Consider the following 12,484-nt stretch of genomic DNA (forward strand, 5'->3'; position numbering starts at 1 on the left):
GGGTTCAAGTGATGCCCACCCCCAGACCTCAGCCTCCCAAAGTTCTGGAATTACAGACATGAGCCACTGCACCCAGCCTTGAAAAATGTTTTTTTTTTTTTTTTTTTTCCTAAATAAGTGATAACCAGTGTTTTGATGAGAGTGTGAGGTAGCAGAAGAAAGCAATCTGGTGGCTAGGTGCTATGGGCTGAATGTATCCTTCCACAATTTGTATTTAAAACCTAATCCTCAATGTGCTAGTATTAAGAGATAGGGCCTTTTGGGGGTGATTAAGTCACAGATAGCCCTCATGAATGGGATTTGTGCCTTTATAAAAGAGGTGAGAAGGAGATGTTTGCCCCTTCTGCCATGTGAGGACTCTGCTAGAAGGTGCCATCTTTGAAGCAGAGAGCAAATCCTCACCAGACACTGAATCTGCTGGTGCTTTGACTTTGGACTTTCCAGCGTTTGTTGCTGTGAGAAATCAATTTGTTTTTTTACAAATTACCCAGCATAAGGCATTTTTGCTATAGCAGTCTGAATACACTAAGACAAAGTATAAGTTGGTGTAACATCTCTGGAGGGAAATTTTGACGGCATATTAATAATTTGGAGATGAGCATATCCTTTTACATAGCATTTACTTCCTTAGAAGTTTACACTAAGACACATTCTAGAATAGGCATAAACATTTATGTTGAAGGATGGTAGCTGCAGATTGTCTTTTATTTTTTAGTTGTAGATTTTTATGATAAATATTAGCAATGTAACTGCTCAAGGAAAGATTAGTTACAGGAGCTTTTGTTGGGTAACTGTTTAAAATAGGCTATAGAACAAGCTTGTCCAACCCGAGGCCCAGGATGGCTTTGAGTGTAGCCCAACACAGATTCATAAACTTTCTTGAGACATCATGTTTTTTCTTTGCATAATTTTTGTTTTAGCTTATCAGCTGTCATTAGTGTATTTTATGTGTGTCTCAAAACAATTATTTTTCCATGGTACCCCAGGGAAGCCAAAAGATTGGACACCCCCTTCTATCACTAGAAGGCTTTAGTGATAAATCATTCATAGTGCGGTGGTCTTTTTGTTTTGACTTCTCAGTATACTTTGAGCTAAAAAGATATGAAACCATACAGACAGTAGCCCCCTTTGGGAAAAAAAAAAGTATGTATGCATTAAAAAACACTAGAAAAATATATAAAACGTGAAAGCATTTATCTCTGGCTAGTAGGATGACTCGTGATTTTTGTTCATAATATGTGTTTGTATGTTCTAACTTTCTGCCATGGATTTACTTTTATGATCAGAAATAATATTTGTAAAATATACTAAAAATTAAAAAACAAAAGTCTGATACTTGGTACAGAATGAAACACTAGGAATCCTGTAGGCATTTCTTATTTCTATTTGTCGTAGAAGTGAAGAGCGCTTTCATTACTTTTAAGTTTTCAGGAAAATCCTTTTAACCTGATGCATAAGACAAAGGCAAACAAGGCTGCTGTCTTACAAGAAACGGAGGATAAAATGTGCCATTCCAAAGGAGGAAAACTGACGGGCTGAGATATAGAGCCTTCTAACCGCAGAGCTGCTTGCGGGTCTGGAGATGAAATTTTGTATCTGTTGGTTCACAGAACTGGCTGGGGGCTTCCAGACGATTACCTTTTTGTTGGGCTACACAAACCTCATTCTTTTAGTCTGAGTGTGATGTAGTTTTTCCAGTATTGCTTTCTAGGAAAACAGTTTGGAGATGAGCTACTGGAGTTAAAAACATCTATGTGGCTCTGCCAATTAAACAAATCTATTTGGTGTATGTTAGGTTTAGTTTGTGAGTGGGGAATGGCATATGACTGTATATTACAGACACAGTTGGGTGGGTTTTCTACAGATTGTGAATGGGAAAAGTTAGAGTTACTCTGTTGTATTTGTGTTAATAGTATTTTCTTGCTTTCTTTTCACTCTGAGTATATGTGGACATATTTTTTATTGCCTTTACCTATTATGTGCCAATTATTGTAGTAAGTGCTGGGGATACCGTGGTAAAGAAAGGCTGGGCCTTTCCCTCAAGAAGTATATATTCTAATGGGGCAGACAGGCCAAAAATAAGTGAAATGCAAAATCACCAACTGTAGTAAGTAGTAGGGAGAAAATTAAAAATGTCCTGACACGGAGGGTAATGCACGAGGGTCAGGTCTGGAGGTAGGTAATCTTATACAGCACTTTAAGTATCTGGATGTGCTTCTCTGAGCAAGTGGTAGATAAACAGGCTTAAAGGATGAGAACTGCTAAGGAACGGAGCACTTGAGTTTCAGGCAGAGGGAACAACATGTCCAGTGAGCCCAGGGCTAGGGCAAAGTGAATAGGAGGAAATGGGAAGAGGCAGCGGACAGATCCTAAAAGGGCTTTTAGATGGCAGTAACAGGCTTTGGTTGTACTATAACTGCATTCAGACAACACTGAAGCTTTCTAAGAAAATAACATGACCAGATTTAAGGAACACCCAATTTTATGAACAGTAAGCGTATGATTATTTGTGACACTTAGCAGAATGTGACTGTCAATAAACCTCTTTTACAGTATGCTTTGGTTATACCAGTAGTTCCACCAATATGTTCTCAGTTACCCTGGAGTAAGGAAGAGTTACAGCTGGGCATGATGGCATGTTGTGTAATCCCAGCGAACTCAGGAGGCTGAGGCGGAAGGATTGCTTTGGCCCAGGAGTTCAAGTCCAGCCTGGCAACATAGGAAGACCTTGTCTCTTAAAAAAAAAAAAAGCTACAATTTATGTTAACTCATCTGATTCCAAATGTTATCTAGTAAGGGAGAAATATTTGAATTATTTAGAAGAAAAATCTCAGACATGATTTTTTTAAAAATCTACTATTTATTACTTATAGTTAATCAGACACTGTGCTATACTCTTTTCATATATTATTTCGTCCAATCTCTGTGAAGAAGATACTATTATTTTCATTTTATAGATAAGCAAACAGATTTAGCAATGTGGCCAAAGTTGTAGAGCCTTTAAGTATGGAGTTGGGATATGAACCTATTCTGTACATGAACCTGAATTCTTTACAACTACGTTCTACGGCCTATACTGACGATTTGTTTGTCACATCAAATCACCTTAGCTAGGTAAGACTTAACCTCTCCTATCTGTAATCATGTGCTATGTAGCAATGGGAAGGAAGCGAGGAAGAAAGAAAGAAAGGGGAAAATCAGTAAATACAAAAAAGGGAACTGTGAAAGCTAATAAGGTAACCTCTTGTCAAAAAATCAGGAGAAATGCCCAGGTTGAATTCCAAAGCATATACCTATTGAAACACTGCAAAAACCATCATATATATGTATAGATACACATATATAAAAAAAAATTTTATATATGTGTATATATCCTAAATTGTATAGCCAGGAAAATAATTAAAGTTTAGATTTCAAATCCACAGCTCTGTTGGTCATAACATGCCGCCTCTTGACGTGGTTTGTTTAATCTCTTTTTCATAGCCCCATGTCAAAAATAGAAAGGGATTAGATACACATTTTTAGAATTATAATTAAACAGTCTTAAACTATAACCTAAATAAAGATTAAGAATGGGTTTGGAGAATAAGCCTTTTATCAATGGAAAATAAACTTGACAGGGATCCTTGATATTTTGGTCACCCAGGGTAAACCTTCACTGCACTAACAATTTTCAGCCAAGGCCATAACTAAGTTCTGCCACCTGGGCAAACTCTAGTCCAATGATATTCAATGAAATTAAGCCATTTTAAAAACTGATATATCCTCTGGCAATTTAATATAAGTGTATCACTGTGGCATTCAGCTTCAGATCATGTGTTGCTATAATATCTTCTCCTTATATTACTGCATTTCTGTTATGTGTCACTGACACAGCTTGTCTGATTTCAAGCTCTTTCTGTTGCTATTTATTGGTAACATACAAGCTTCAAGGATCATTTGATGTGCACATTTAATTGCAGGTTTTATTTTCAAAGAATGACATAAGCTATATCATTTTGACAACTATTTGCACAGCCTTTTCTAAACTGCTGCTCAGAAAACAGGCATTTTTATTCTGTGTATTGTGATGCTTCCTGACTTGTCAAGACGGCTTGTTCACTAATTAACTGATATGTAAATATGTATATATATATATGTTTATATATGTGTATCTATACATATATATGATGGTTTTTGCAGTGTTTCAGTAGGTATATGCTTTGGAATTCAACCTGGGCATTTCTTCTGATTTTTTGACAAGAGGACACCTTATTAGCTTTCATAGTTCCTTTTTTTGTATTTACTGATTTTCCCCTTTTTCTTTCTTCCTCGCTTCCTTCCCATTGCTACATAGCACATGATTATACATAGGAGAGGTTAAGTCTTACCTAGCTAAGGTGATAATTTCCTGACTATATTTCAGAGTTAAGTTAAAAATACTCCAGAAAGGATTGATACTTCTGTAAGAGATGCGTTTTTTTTCCCCCCTAAATGGCACTTACGAACCCGGAAGTACTCATGATTTTAATAAGCTAAACTAGTTCTGTCATTTTGTTTTTAGAGTTTAACTTTTTGTGGAAAGGACAGGCTTTGAGGACAACATTGTAAGTTTAAAAATGCTGTTTTACAAGGGCCCTCTAGACAGTTCTTTGGATATGCATTCACCGAGATATCCAGCTAGCTCATCTGATAGAATATGAGACTCTTGATATGCACTTACCAAGCTAATTATAGGGAGTGGGCATGCCATATGAGTCGGGTGAAATGAGGAAAGTAAGTCAAATCTTAATAATCATGGGAAATATTGGTACCACATTCCTGCTTCAATTCTTTGTACCTATTGTTTCAGCAGAGTCTGTATTTAAATGGGAAACTTTCAGCAGAGATGGGAGGCTCTATAAATATTGTTACTCAGTCATTTGTAAGGTGAATTTGCAGATGTCCTCGTAGTGACTCATAATTTTTCCTTATTCATCATTAGGCTTTGTGACTATCTGTTTATTTCTTTTTCCAGAAATTTTAGGTTGAAAAGTGTAAAACTGCTAGTTACTGTGTTTTAGCCAAAATCTAATTAAATAGGTTTTCTCCTTCTAAATTGAATTAGGAAATTGTTCTAGAGTATTGGATCTGTATGAGACTGTACAAGTTGGTCTCATTGGTTTCATTTTACAGGTGAGGAAATGGAGGCTGAGAGAGGTTCAGTTACTTGCCCCAGGTTATGGGGCTATTAAGTGGCAGACTTGGTGCACAAACACAAGCTTTTGGTTTCCTCATGCTGAGGTCTCAATGCTTTACAGCTAATCTTTAGTTAAAGGACCTGAATGGAAATGAGAAATCACTTTTTTCCCCCGATTTTTTTTGTTTCTTTCTGGCTTTTTAACTGAAATTGCCAAATAAGATCACGTCTTAATTGGAACTGTACAGTGTTTTCTAGGTTGAAAATGACATTTAAAATCCATAATCAAATAAGTTTGTGTGGTGTTTCCCTTAGTGCATTCTTAAACATTGCCAATTTAAGACAAAACTACCATTTTGATCACTTATGTTCCCTGTTACATAGTTTTGCAGTTAATCTTTCTCAAATAAGTATTTTCCTAACTTATAAGAGATTAGTAAATGCCATCTATATGCTTAACTTAAGGATCATCTCACTCTTCTAAATATGGAAAGAATGTATAATATTGCTCCTGTTGTTTATTTTTATTCATGTCAAGAGGTATCCATTTCATTTTGTTTTTTTTTTTCTACTTTTAATCCTAACTCCACAGCCAAACAATGGCTTCAAACACATACTGACTCATTGACTGTTTTAACAAATTTCTGTCATTTACATGCCACGCATGTTTGTCATTTTGCATGACTATAATTGTAGTTAGAGACAGGAGGTGTATGTGATTCATCTTTCTCCCAAAGATGAATCACATACACCTCCTGTCTCTCTCCAGGTAAGCTGTTAAAGCATTTGACTGGTCATTCTATTCATATGAATTTAACTCGCTTAGCATTTATGTAATTGAAATTTGACAATATGTAGTTTAGAATATTTCTTTAGAAACTTCTTTTGGACTATCTCACATTTGTAGTACATTCATTTCTTACTCCCACTGAAAAAGATATTAAAGTTAGGAGAAGAGGGATTGGTTTAGAGAAGACAAAGCAGATATTGAATCTCATGAGAAGAAGGAATGAAGGACTGAAGGGGAATTGGGGTTGAATTATACAGGAACTGAAAGTGATATTTTGCTTATACTTCCAAGATAAATGGATTGTGACATTGTTGATCGATTCTGCTTGGTTGTCCTAACAATTTATGTAAGTGACCTCACATGATTTTGGATCTGATGATCTTAGCTGACAGATTATGTTGCAGCCTATTTTGTCTGCCTCTATATTTGTAGTTACGAAGTATAGGAATGTAGGGCAAGGTTACCAATAAAGATGTGTGTGTGTGTGTGTGTGTGTGTGTGTGTGTGTGTGCATGTGTGCAATTTCCAGCTTCCCTCAAGAGCTTTGGAAAAAGTGCAGTAACCAAATCCGTCACATTCCAAATATATAATATTTCATGTGACTACTTCTGGTATACTGCCCTATCGTAGAAAACTGAAGGAATCAGCAAATACCCATGAGCCCTGCTTAGAATTGTTCCACATCACTGATATCCTGAGGGTGCATATGAATGACTGTGAATGGTTTCAGTCCACGCCATTTTTTAAATGAATATTTGGACAGTGATTTATCATATATCAGCCTGTACCGGATTAGCCTTTCATAAGACTTCATTAACAAATTTACTGATAGATAAATCAGGAGCCAAAGGTATATCAGAATTCTGCTACTTTAACAGCAGGGTATTAACTGTACCTGTTACCTTATTAGGAAACTGTCAATATCCAAGCAGCAGCATTTTTTGCCATTTGGTAGACCCAGGGACCATTTTTAAAAGACTATCTTAAAAATGACAGGGATTAGAATTGGGACACTGTCTCAGATCTCTTTTGGCTCTTAGGTTCAATGATACCTTGAAATGTTGGGTTGGAATTTTATGATGATAGTGTTTATTTTTGTTATATTGTTCAATTGGAGGGTTTTCCTCCTGCTACATTTAATACTGATTTTCTCACCAGAGAAATTATACTAGTACTTTCTGCTGGTCTCTCCGTTGGTTTTAAGACTTAATATTGTTATCCTCTTCTCACTCCCTCTAGTTTCTGTGTCCTGCTGTGTTGTTTTTTTTTTTTTCCTGATACCCTTCTGTTGCAGGTTGGGTTCCCTAGAAAGCAGATTTTGAGATGGAAATTAGTGTTCGGGTAAGTTTATTAGAAAGTGCTCTTGGGGGCTGGGTGTGGTGGCTCACACCTGAAATCCCAGCACTTTGGGAGGCCAAGGCTGTTGGATCACCTGAGGTCAGGATTTTGAGACCAGCCTGGTTAACATGGTATAAAACCCTGTCTCCATTAAAAACACAAAAAATTAGCTGGGCACTTTGGGAGGCCAAGGCAGGCAGATCACTTGAGGTCAGGATTTCAAGACCAGCCTGGTCAACATGGTGAAACCTTATCTCTATTAAAAACACAAAAATTAGCTAGGCGTAGTGGCACATGCCTGTAGTCCCAACTACTTGGGATGCTGAGGCAAGAGAATCACTTGAACCTGGGAGGCGGAGGCTGCAGACAGCCAAAATTGTGCTATCGTACTCCAGCCTGGGTGGCAGAGTGAAACTCCATCTCAAAAAACAAGAAAAAAAGAAAAAAGAGAAAAAGAAAGTGCTCTTGGGATTAGCCCCTGTCGATGAAGGGAGGAAAGGAGACACTGTGGGGCTGAGGGAGATGTTGGGCTGCCTTGTAGTCTCAAATAAGATCTGACCCTGTGGGCTGCTCTAAAGCTGAGATGGCTCCTCACCATTGTCCCCAGGTGGAGAAAGGGGATCAGCTCTTTATCTTCCACATGACAACCAGTCTTTGGAAGTGGGCTTCCCCAGGACGGAAGTGCGATATTAGATGAGGAGAGGCCGTCCTGAAGGAGCTGATAGTTGAAGGTTGTCGGCAGGCAGCACCACAGCAGTTGGGGAATCGGTCATTCAGTCCTGAAGGAGATGCGAGTGGCATGTCACAGTTTCCATTCAGTCTTTTTGCAGGGGTTTTGGAGATGGGAAAGAATGGCCCAGGGGATGGGTCAAAATTGTCAGGAATAAGGAATTGCGGCGTACGGTGGTCAGGAGCTTGAGAGATGGTAGAGAAAAAAGTGGATAGAGAATAGGTTCTGCCCAACAATTGACTTCTGACGTTGATTATTGCTTTTCTTTTCTTTCTTTCTTTCTTTCTTTTTTTTTTTCTGAGACGGAGTTTTGCACTTGTTACCCAGGCTGGAGTGCAATGGTGCGATCTCGGCTCACCGCAACCTCCGCCTCCTGGGTTCAGGCAATTCTCCTGCCTCAGCCTCCTGAGTAACTGGGATTACAGGCACGCGCCACTGTGCCCAGCTAATTTTTTTTGTATTTTTAGTAGAGACGGGGTTTCACCATGTTGACCAGGATGGTCTCGATCTCTTGACCTCGTGATCTACCTGCCTTGGCCTCCCAAAGTGCTGGGATTACAGGCGTGAGCCACCGTGATTATTGCGTTTCTAGATACATTTAAAAAATTCTATTTATAGTGATGATTTTCCCTTTTCAAGTTGTAGACTGATGAAAACCCTGAATGCAGTATACAGAGAATGTAATTTTTTAAAAGTCCGTTTCCTGTTTACCCCAAGAATACTGCACTGGCAATAAGCAGCACTTTTTTTGTTATAAATGAGAAATAGGTTATAGAGATGAGTATTGCTCAGTCGCACAGACTGGAATGCAGTGGTGAGATCGTAGCTCATTCCTGGGCTCAAACTCCTGGCTCAAGCTGTCCTCCTGCCTCAACCTCGTAATTAGCTGGGACTGCTGGTGTGCACCACCATGCTTCGCTGATTGCTGAATTTTTTGTGGAGAGGGGGTCTTGCTGTGTTGCCCAGGCTGCTCTTGACTTCCTGGACTCAAGTGATCCTCCCACCTTGGCCTCCCAAAGTGCTAGGATTACAGGTGTGAGCCACTGTACCCAGCCTGTGCCATAATTTTATGTAAATACGATTTGGTTTTATAAAACATACAGATTTTTTAGTTTTAAGTTCTTTATGGACTCTTTTTTCTTTCTCTATTTCTTAATAATTTAAATATGCTTTTTTGCTGTCTTCATATTAAAAATCAGCTGAGTGCTAAATTTTCTGTTTGGTATATTTGTTAATCACAGTAAATCATTTTCTCACGTATTTTGTAATCTCTACATTTATAAGCTCATCTTCAGTGGGGATTGTTTTTTGTTTTGTTTTGGTTCGGTTTTTCTACCCAGAAATCCCATGGGGCCTTGTTTATTGTCATTTTAAGATGGTTTCATGTTTGTTTCTTCTAGATACTTTAGAGATTTCACTGGCTTAGGATCTAATTTCTTAGATTGGAGATTCTTAATTTTTTTTACCTAGGAGATTCTCATACAAATAAGATTCAAATTTTAAAATTGTTGTATCATAGGTTTAGGATTTTAATTCCTTATAGCATTTCCCCTGTCCTTTTTACACAGATTCTCAGAGACAAGCTCCCTTGAAGTCTTACTATGACTATGAGTGAATTTCTCCTCCCCAGACCCTGCACTATTTTTTAACTATGAAGATAGACCTTTGAAGACAGCTCTGGTTTTATGGAAGAATCTCAGTACCAACTTTATACCTCGTATGTGTCCAGGGCCTCCCCTTCTTTCCCTGCATAAGCATCAGGACTGCTTGTAGAGTTGTGAAGGTTTAGTGGGGTCAGAAGTCCAGCACAGTGCTCTTTCTCTCTTGAGGGAGCACTTTCTTTTGTACTTTCTCCTTGAAGGGGCATCTTGTTACCAATTTCAATCTGTACTTAAGCACTAAAGAGACTCCAGTAATTATCCCCACAGCTCCAGTGTTGGCCACAGCTGACAGAATATGCTTTTGGGCTTACCATTTTGGCCATCGGTTCTAGCCTTGGTTTGGCATCAGGGGATTATGGTTTTTTTTTGGAGACAGAGTCTCACTTTGTCGCCAGGCTGGAGTGCAATGGCACAGTTTCGGCTCACTGCAGCCTCCGCCTCCTGGGTTCAATCAATTCTTCCGCCTCAACCTCCCAAGTAGCTGGGACCACAGGTGCATGCCACCACGCCCGGCTAATTTTTGTGTTTTTAGTAGAAACAGGGTTTCACCATGTTGGCCAGGATGGTCTCGATCTCTTGACCTCGTGATCTGCCAACCTCGGCCTCCCAAAGTGCTGGGATTACAGGCGTGAGCCACCCTGCCTGGCCTAAGCAATTGTCTTTATTGCATGTAAATCTATGTATTTAATTTTGTTACATTTCTTTTCTTTTCTTAGTGTCTGTAATGGAAAGTCTTCATTAGCTTAGTTGACCATATTGCTGTAGCTGGAATTCCGGTAAATTACTTCTTAACCACTGTTTCTCAGATTCTGCTTCTCTAAAATGGGAGTAATAATGATGCCTATCTGTATAGTGTTAATTTAGAACAGAAAGTAAGCTTTCAGTCAATGCTAGCCTTTATTATTTGCACCATTTAAAACTTTTTTAAAAAGTCAACTTAGGCAAGAGTTAGAAGTGTAGTGGTAGCTATGTTTACTTACTTAAGAGGAGGAAATCTTAGTTAACGCCCTGGAGAAACCAAATCAGAAATCTTGTTTGGTACAGTATAATGCTGAAACTGACGCTTCGAGTCCCACCCTCTGTGACGTTGTGCCAAAGGTCATTTGGCACATACATAAACTGAGTGGAATGTCCTCTCAATATTGCCTGGACGATTGCCTAGAGGAGTCTTTCCTGGACTGTGTGGGTAGGTAAGTCTGAGTTCGTTAATATTTTCTTTGCTAAGGAGGGCTCTCAAAGGCATAATCATTATAAAGGGTATTTGTAGACCTTGCAACACGTAGTAATACTTTTAGTCCAAGTAAGCCCTTTGATCGCTTTTTAACTTCCAATTTGGTATTCCAAGTGGATTCTAACCTTGGTGACATTGGTGGTAACCCAGTCTCCACAGGGTCTTACCTCCTGTCTTCTGGCGTACAGAGGTGGGGATTCACAGAATTTTCTCCCTTTAGGTCATGGTGTTTAAGAGAATAAATTTTCCCCTCATATTATAGTTAAAAAGAGGTCTGTTGACTACTAAAAATTGGAAATCTGTGGGCATAATATATCAAATGTTTAAAAAATTACTTTGAACTTAACCTTATATGCAAAACATTGATTATCTTATAAATATTAACTGCTTTGGATTGTTTATACAATGTTAAATGTACTATGGAAATCTGCTTATTAACCAGGTTTAGCATTCTTAGGTTGTTATTGGCTTTGAGTCCACAGATTTAACACTGCCAAATTTCTGTGTAAACATTTTGCTTGGGACCTAAAATGCAGTTGAATATGTGTATTTAAAGTTTTTTTTTTAAAGCCCATGTATATTAATGGAACTTGTAAATGTTTAAATAGTCAATTAATGGAAGCTTTTAAGAAATAACTCTTTTAAAAAATTCAATTTTATAATTATGGTGTTTTAAATACCAAACTTTTTAGTGACAAATGTACGATTCATAATACATAAAGGTCCCTGTCTTTTATTTTTGTAGTTTTTGTTGATTTGTTACATTTAATCTTATTCAGAAGGAACCTTTTTGTTATTCTGTTACTAGGAATTAAGTGCAAGGCTATTTAAAACCAAATAAGAGCTAATAACATTGTACCACAGCATATGAGATAGAGCAAAAGTTAATAACTGGCAAAGTTACTGTATTGGTCTTGGGACATGTACCAGGCTCTTGAGTTTAGGTGCCATGGCTATGGCTGTTTTGATCCTTTTTCTTTTCTTTCTTTCTTTTTGAGTCAGTCATCTCTGTTGCCAGGCTGGAGTCAGTGGCATATCAGCTCACTGCAACCTCTACATTCCGAGTTCAGCAGTTCTCCTGCCTCAGTCTCCCAAGTAGCTGGGATCACAGGCGTGTGTCACCACACCCAACTAATTTTTATATTTTTAGTAGAGATGGGATATCACCATGTTGGCCAGAATGGTCTTGATCTCTTGACCTCATGATCTCCCTGCATTGGCCTCTGAAAGTGCTGGGATTACAGGTGTGAACCACCGCACCTGACCTTGATTCTTTTTTGAAATACATTCTTGGATGTGTTGATTTTCTGGTACTGTCTCTTATTATTTTTTAAGACTTTTCTATACTGTAAAGAGCATTATCAATTTCACGCAATTGATATTTCTATGGGTAGTTAAAATTTACACAAAATTTACACAAATTTTAACTACCCATAGAAATATTATAAACAGCTTTTTTGTAGAATAAATATGATGAGTTTCATCAAGATGTTTATGGCCTGGTGCATTCTTACCCTTGCTATAAAGCATTGGTCAGCTTTAGTGGCCAAATTCTAAGGCACATGTCAGTATCAAT

General features: G+C 38.1%; 1 protein-coding gene across 12 annotated transcripts in view; it reads left to right on the plus strand.

The window, feature by feature from the left end:
• EPS8 (EGFR pathway substrate 8, signaling adaptor) overlaps window positions 1–12,484 on the plus strand; it is a 246,782-nt gene that overhangs the window by 134,795 nt on the left and 99,503 nt on the right. For 3 of the 12 annotated variants that reach the window (XM_078338269.1, XM_078338272.1, XM_017975809.4), the window contains exon 1: window positions 10,819–10,867. The exons of 7 other annotated variants lie outside the window; for them this stretch is intronic. The gene's annotated coding sequence lies outside the window, so the exon portion shown is untranslated. Of the gene's footprint in view, window positions 1–10,818; window positions 10,868–12,484 lie in introns of those variants that run through there. 2 more of the 12 variants (XM_078338270.1, XM_035255262.3) reach the window with 1 other exon arrangement.

This window comes from Callithrix jacchus, chromosome 9, assembly GCF_049354715.1.
Source record: "Callithrix jacchus isolate 240 chromosome 9, calJac240_pri, whole genome shotgun sequence".
Taxonomy (NCBI): domain Eukaryota; kingdom Metazoa; phylum Chordata; class Mammalia; order Primates; family Cebidae; genus Callithrix; species Callithrix jacchus.